Here is a 6448-nt window from a genome sequence, read left to right on the forward strand (position 1 = left end):
CATAACTTCACTTTATGTTGTAATGCTCTCATTTTTAGTTAGTTTGTTTGTGTTCCCCTCCAGGTGGTGTTAAAATTGCATTTTTGCTCTTCAGTATTCCAGGCAGGACTTTCCAGGGATCTGCAGGATCTGCTTCTGCCCGCTCAGTCCTCCCCGAGGCCACATGTTTTTGTTTTGGCTCGACGGGAGCAAAAGGGGGTCAAAGTCAGTAGGAAGGGGGTTTATTTGATTTACAGTTTGATAATGAACGCCATTAGAAAAAGATCAGCGAGTAAAAACAAGTACATGTTAAAAGAAGGGCAGCACCACAAGCAGCCTCTCTCTCTCTTTAGTCTGTTAAAGGAAGCTGAACCTGTGATGCTTTCCTTAAATATTTATCTAGCCTTAAAGCATCTGTTGAACATCTCCTGCTCTCTGCTGGTTACTCAGGACAAATCTGACTCCACAAACAAAAAGAAGCTCCCTTTGTTAGTCTTTTATGATTACATCAGCGTGTAAGAAGGTTCCTAAATTCATCTTCTCCTTTAGCAGCAGCATCTTCCGTCAGATGTTTGTTTGTGTTTTTGTGATTTGCACAACAACGAGAGGAATGTCGACACAAAACCGGTTCAGTTCATCGGTGATTCAGCTGGACTGAACAGACCTCATCAGGCCGTGCCTCAAGATTTCAGCTCGGCTCTGGTTTTAATGTAAGTTTTCATATTTTTTTCAAACATGGGATTTATTCAAAGTTTAGGTTGTTGGACCTTTTCAAAGCCTCAGTTTAAAATAATCAGAACCATCTAATGTAAAATTTAAAAACAAGTCCCAGATAATGATGCTCTCTTGCTCATGCTCCAGAGTTGGGATGATTATGTATTTATTTACTTCATGGCTGTTGGTATGCAGTGTTTTTGTACTCCATATACAACATCATTTTCGTCATGTTCTTCATCAGTTTACTGAACATTGTCCTGGAACAATCCTGAATTAGAACAAGAAGTTGGGCACAACGTCCACACACGGCTCCCACTGCTTGTAGGATTGGGAGGATGACGATATCATGAATTAAAGGCTGTTCGTCTCAACAAGAATATTTGCAACCTAACAAGGACTAAACCAACAAATACTACCTGACCAGAAATCAGGACTTCTTCTGGTATTTATCTGTAAAGTCTGGTAAATTTCTCAAAACAAATCTTAAAGGTCCAGTTGGGCTTGTAAGTCAGCGCATCAAATATAAGAACTTTAGTGAACGTTTTGGTTGTAAAAGGACGTGGCCATGAAAAGTGTTTAGGTTTTTGTTTCCGGCTGGTCTTCCACACATACACAAATTTTATTTAGCCTTTATTTATACAGGTTAGTCTCATTGAGCCACGAGAACTCATTTTCAAGAGAGACCTGTATTCATTTTATAATACACAGTAGTCCCTCGCTACTTCACGAACTCGCTCTTTTGTGGTTTTTCAGCAATTGTCAACTTTGATATTACTCACGTGACTGGTACGATACTAGATAAAAAGTTAACGAGATAAAAAAATAATTCGGACAGGTGCCACCATTTTGTAGTTTTCTTTCTAGCCTACACCTGTCAAAAGAACTACTTTACCCAGAAGCCAGCAGTGCTTCCGGCTGCTCCTTTCTGCCAAAATGGAGGGAAAGTTTTACAACGAAAATCTACAATATCTATTAAACTCACAGAACTGGCAGGAAAGTCTCAAATAATCCTGAAGCTCAATTATCCACGTGCAAATCAACCTGGATGGGGCGGTGGACTTCGTCGCTGCAGGGTACGTCTGCAGAACTGGAAGCGAGTGCAACCGTAACCGAGCTGCTGGTCTGCGGAGCTGGTGAGTAAAATTTTGCAGTACTGTACAGTACATATATGCATGTTGTTAAAATTACATAGGTTTAAGAGATTAGAACATTGCAAGAGTGTGGGAAGAGTTTATAAAGCCTTAACATAATTATAAATACTAAAACAAATATAGCGTTCATACTTAGTGGTTTTTCACATATCAGGGGGTGTCTGGAACGTAACACCCACAATAATCCGGGGACTACTGTAATCCCAATATACAGCCCATGGAACAGTCCTGAGGTCAGCGTATTGTCTTTTTCCACAATGCAGACCAAAAAGAGTTCAGTTATGCAAACTATTAATGGGAGTAATTTGACAAAATATTATAAAATCTGTATGTTTAAACAGAGGTCATTGTAAATCTACAATGCAGCAACATTTTAGGTGCTTTTTTTATATATGTAAAAAGATGGCACCTAATTTTTACCATTTGTGCAGTCGACTGCACAACTCGTTTCCACTTAATTAATACTTTTATGCTTTCATCTCCTCATGCAGTCCACGGTCATTGTCACTTATTTAACCTCAAGATGTTAATGGTACATGCAGAACCTCTACACTGCACCTCTATTGTGCTCAAATGTGGCTGACGCAGGAACGTGTAGTAAACATGACCCAAACATATTTTGCCATTTAAGCAAGTAACAGAAACCCTTGACTTCCATCGATCCTCTTATTCAAGATGAGAAAAGAACTTTGTAATACTTCAACTAAAGACCTCTGAAAGTACTGTGCTCCTAAGAACCGTTTACTTTCTTAACATTCAGTCTTTTTGACCTTTTCGTTATCAGGAGGGGTAAAATGTACACAAGAGAATCACCTCCCCTTTCATCTTTTACAGTGGATGTGGACACACGGTGGGCAGTTTGTTTCAGTTAGCTTGAAGCAGAGATTGGAAGCAGCTGGAAACATACAGAAGAGCGCAATCCAGATGTTGTAAAATCAACTTCTAATCTCAACCAGTCAACGGATGATATTGATTGGTGAGATTTCTGCACAGAAGGTTGCTGCACACATTCCAACCAGCAGTTTGGTGCTGCAGTGAAGAACGTTTGCCTCTGATGAATTATAATTTCCAGTATTTTGACTCGACTCTAAACAGTTATGACTGCTGCACATCGCTGTAAGCTCAACTAAATGTAACATGGAGGCATTGAGGAAGCATCCAACTTGAATCTTATACTTTTTACCTTTACAGTAGATTGGACAATGTGTTGCATGTTCAAAAGCTTTATTTGGGGGGCCAATACACATTGTTACGGTTCAACTTTGCACACTTGTTTCAAAAATGAGCTGCAGGCAGCTACACTAACCATTTATTTGGTTATAACCTCAAGTTATGAACAAAATTAGACAATGTTTCATGTTTGTAAACCACCCCTCCAGTTAATTTAAGCCTGGAAACAATATTCCATTGAATTCAAGTGTTTTTAATGTTTCAAACCACGTTGCATCTGTTTGCACTTTACCGATCTGTATTCTTTCAGGTGAACATGCATTTTACTTGTCACTATTTTATTTTGATGTGTGTGTTTATTACCAGTCTGAAAGCTGTCCATGCAGAGAATAGAGTAGAAACCAGTACAGTATTTCTACTGAGCAATCCTTGGACTTTTGCACATTTTACCCAGTTAAAAGTATTCAAAACAAATGCAAAATATGCAGTTTTCTTCTTTTTACATCTACAGCATGTTGCTTTAGAGTTATTATTTTGAAGTTAAATGTTTTTTGTCACTGCCGATGAGGGAAAAGACATTAATTTAATGTGACAGTAAAAACAGTTGTTTTTTCAAAGGTTGTGAAACACTTGTGGAACATTAGTAAGGGGCCTAGTTGTTATTATTTATTTACAAAATTCTGCAACAATTTTAGCAATGAAATTATATAAAAAAAATCCCCCAAAAATTATTCTGATAGATTTTAGTAGGGTTTTCTCTCTTGGCTTAGGCAGCAGGCAGTAATTATTAAATTAGTGAGAAAAGGAGCGAGATTTCAGTAAAACATCCTTTAATAATTTTTGAATAGCACGATTGAATTTTTTTTCTTCTATATTCATAACGCAATGGTTGACTGACGCTTTAAATTTTGAAGAACTGCAATAGTGAGTCCTCCCGTGCACGCTCCCTTCACTCAGCTGGTGCAGGCAGAGGAACACTGCAGAGCTAGCGACTTTGGCCACGATGAATGGATGGATGGCTGGCTGGATGGATGGATGGATGGATGGATGGATGGATGGATGGCGCCACGCTGCCCAGGCGAAATTAAGCTGTTTTGACCATTAAAGTGCATTTATTAAGGAAAAGTTAAACTGAGACACACATTTACTATAATGTCAAGCAAACAAATAATTGTTTTGAAGAGTCAATCTTGTTAAATTTCATAGAACTGCAACATCGAGTCCTCCCGTGCACGCTCCCTTCACTCAGCTGGTGCAGGCGGAGGAATGCTGGAGAGTTTGTGACTCTGGCTACTGTGGATGGATGGATGGCGCCGCACCACTCAGAAAAAATTAAGCTGTTTTGACCATTAAATAAACGCGACTGGTCAGGGGTGACACATAATAAATGCAACTTATACGCCGAAGCGACTTAAATGTGTTTTTTTTTTTTTTTCCTCTTCATGATGCTTTTTTTTTTTTTGACTGATGTGACTTATACTCTGGAGGGACTTATATGCAGGAAAATATGGTAAGTGCCCTTCAGGAAACATGACTGGTCACAATGAGACAGGAAAAAAAAACAACTTCAGTGTTTTCTTAAGTAAATAATCTGAATTGTAAATACTTTAAGTTTACAGTCCGGTTGAAGTGAGAAGCTGGAACATCTTTTAGTGAAATGCTGGCATTTTTAATGATATGATACAATAAAATGTGAAATACAGTATTTGATAAGAAACTTCTTTTGCCATGACCGTAAGGCTCCTCGACTGAATCATCAAAGTTCCTGATGAGTCTGGAGAATAGAAGCTCTCTGACCAGAAAGCCTTTCCTCCAAAGCCAAACTGAGCCAGCAGGGTCCAGATGGGGCCGTTCAGGTAATTAACCTCAGCTGATGGTCAGAAGCAGCAAGCAGCCAAGTCAGCCCTTCTGTTAGTGAACTGCCAAGTTTTTGGCTCCTTAATCTGTTTTCAGCTTCACCTACTAATTCTGCATCACCAGCAGTTCAGCCCCCACACACACACACACCAGAGAAAGAAAAAAGGGAGAAGTTACGAGTGAGAAAGTGGGGAAGGAGGATGATGGGAGGATAAGAGATTCCAGAGGCAGAGTGGATGTCAATAAGTGAGATGGGGCAGGTTTGGAACATCTTTGTTTCTTCTTCTGCAGACCTTTAGATGGAAAAATAATTCTCCTCTGCATAAATGTCCAGCGCTCATGAGTGCGACACGAGGAGAAAAATGGAGATGGATCTGCTTATTTACATAAGTGAAAATAGAAACCACAAGCACCAGAGAGGCTTTCTGGGCTGTTTCCAAGTCTGCCTGTTGGCGGCTCATCTATTTCCTCCACTAGTGTGCAAACATTAGTTGCACTCACTGACTGTGAGGACGTGGAGTCAAGTTGCAATTTGATACTGGCAAATAAAGATAAGAAGGTAATCAAAAATCAATCTTGACTGAAGTCTGCTGTGGGAGCCTCCAGGGAGGAGAACGCAGGCTGGTGTTCAGCATACGAGTCAGCCTGTTGAGGGATTTGGAGCACACACACTCTGCTGATAGTAATCAGTGTTTGCACTTGATGCCAGAAAGGCAGCCAGGAGCTTCACATTTGCAAAAACACTTGTATGGCCTTAGCTACTCGATCCACTGCAGCCTGGTTTGTTTTCATGTCCCATGTGGTCAACAGGAACTGGACAGACACAGACTTGCTGTGTTAAATAAAAGTTATTAGACATACAGTTGTAATATTGTGTTGACTGCATAAAAAAGCCAATTAGTAAAAGTTGATCAATCTAAGGAAGCAAGCAGATTGTGTTGAATCTTCACTTCGTCACAGTCTCCTATGCTGAGCAAGCACATTGGCAACAGTGGAAAGGAAAAACTCCATTTTAACAGGAAGAAACCTCCAGAAGAACCAGGCTCGGGACGAGCGGCCATCTGCTTCGGTCGCTTGGGGTTTCAGTCAAGGCGTCAGTCATAGAGCATGAATTGTGGAGAGGCAGAAGTCTTCATCCAGGATGGGCTCATGGTTAGTGAGTGGTGGGGGAGTCTGTGGGTCCTCCCTCATAAATTGTGAAAAAAGTAGATGCCATTTCCTTCATTCTGGTGTATTTTAATGGGTTGTAAAACACTACATTTACCTAAATAAGTATAAATAACACTTGATTCAATAACTATTTTAGAGAGCAACAAAAAGTAGCCTGACCAACAGCTCTCCTTGTGTAAATAGAGCACCCTCTACTTCTCTCACACATCCTAACCCCACCTAACTAAATTTGTCCTTTCTAGCCACAGTCTAAGAAACGTAGCCTAAACAAATTTTTACATTTTTCCAGACTCTGTTTGTAGGTTTTGAAATGTAATAAACCATATTCCACCCTCTTCCACACTCAGTCTAGTTTTAAGACTAGACTTGAGACTTTCGTTTTTGCTAAATCCTATAGTTAGGGT

This window comes from Nematolebias whitei, chromosome 14, assembly GCF_014905685.2.
Source record: "Nematolebias whitei isolate Nwh7 chromosome 14, NemWhi1, whole genome shotgun sequence".
In the NCBI taxonomy this organism is placed as follows: Eukaryota; Metazoa; Chordata; class Actinopteri; order Cyprinodontiformes; family Rivulidae; genus Nematolebias; species Nematolebias whitei.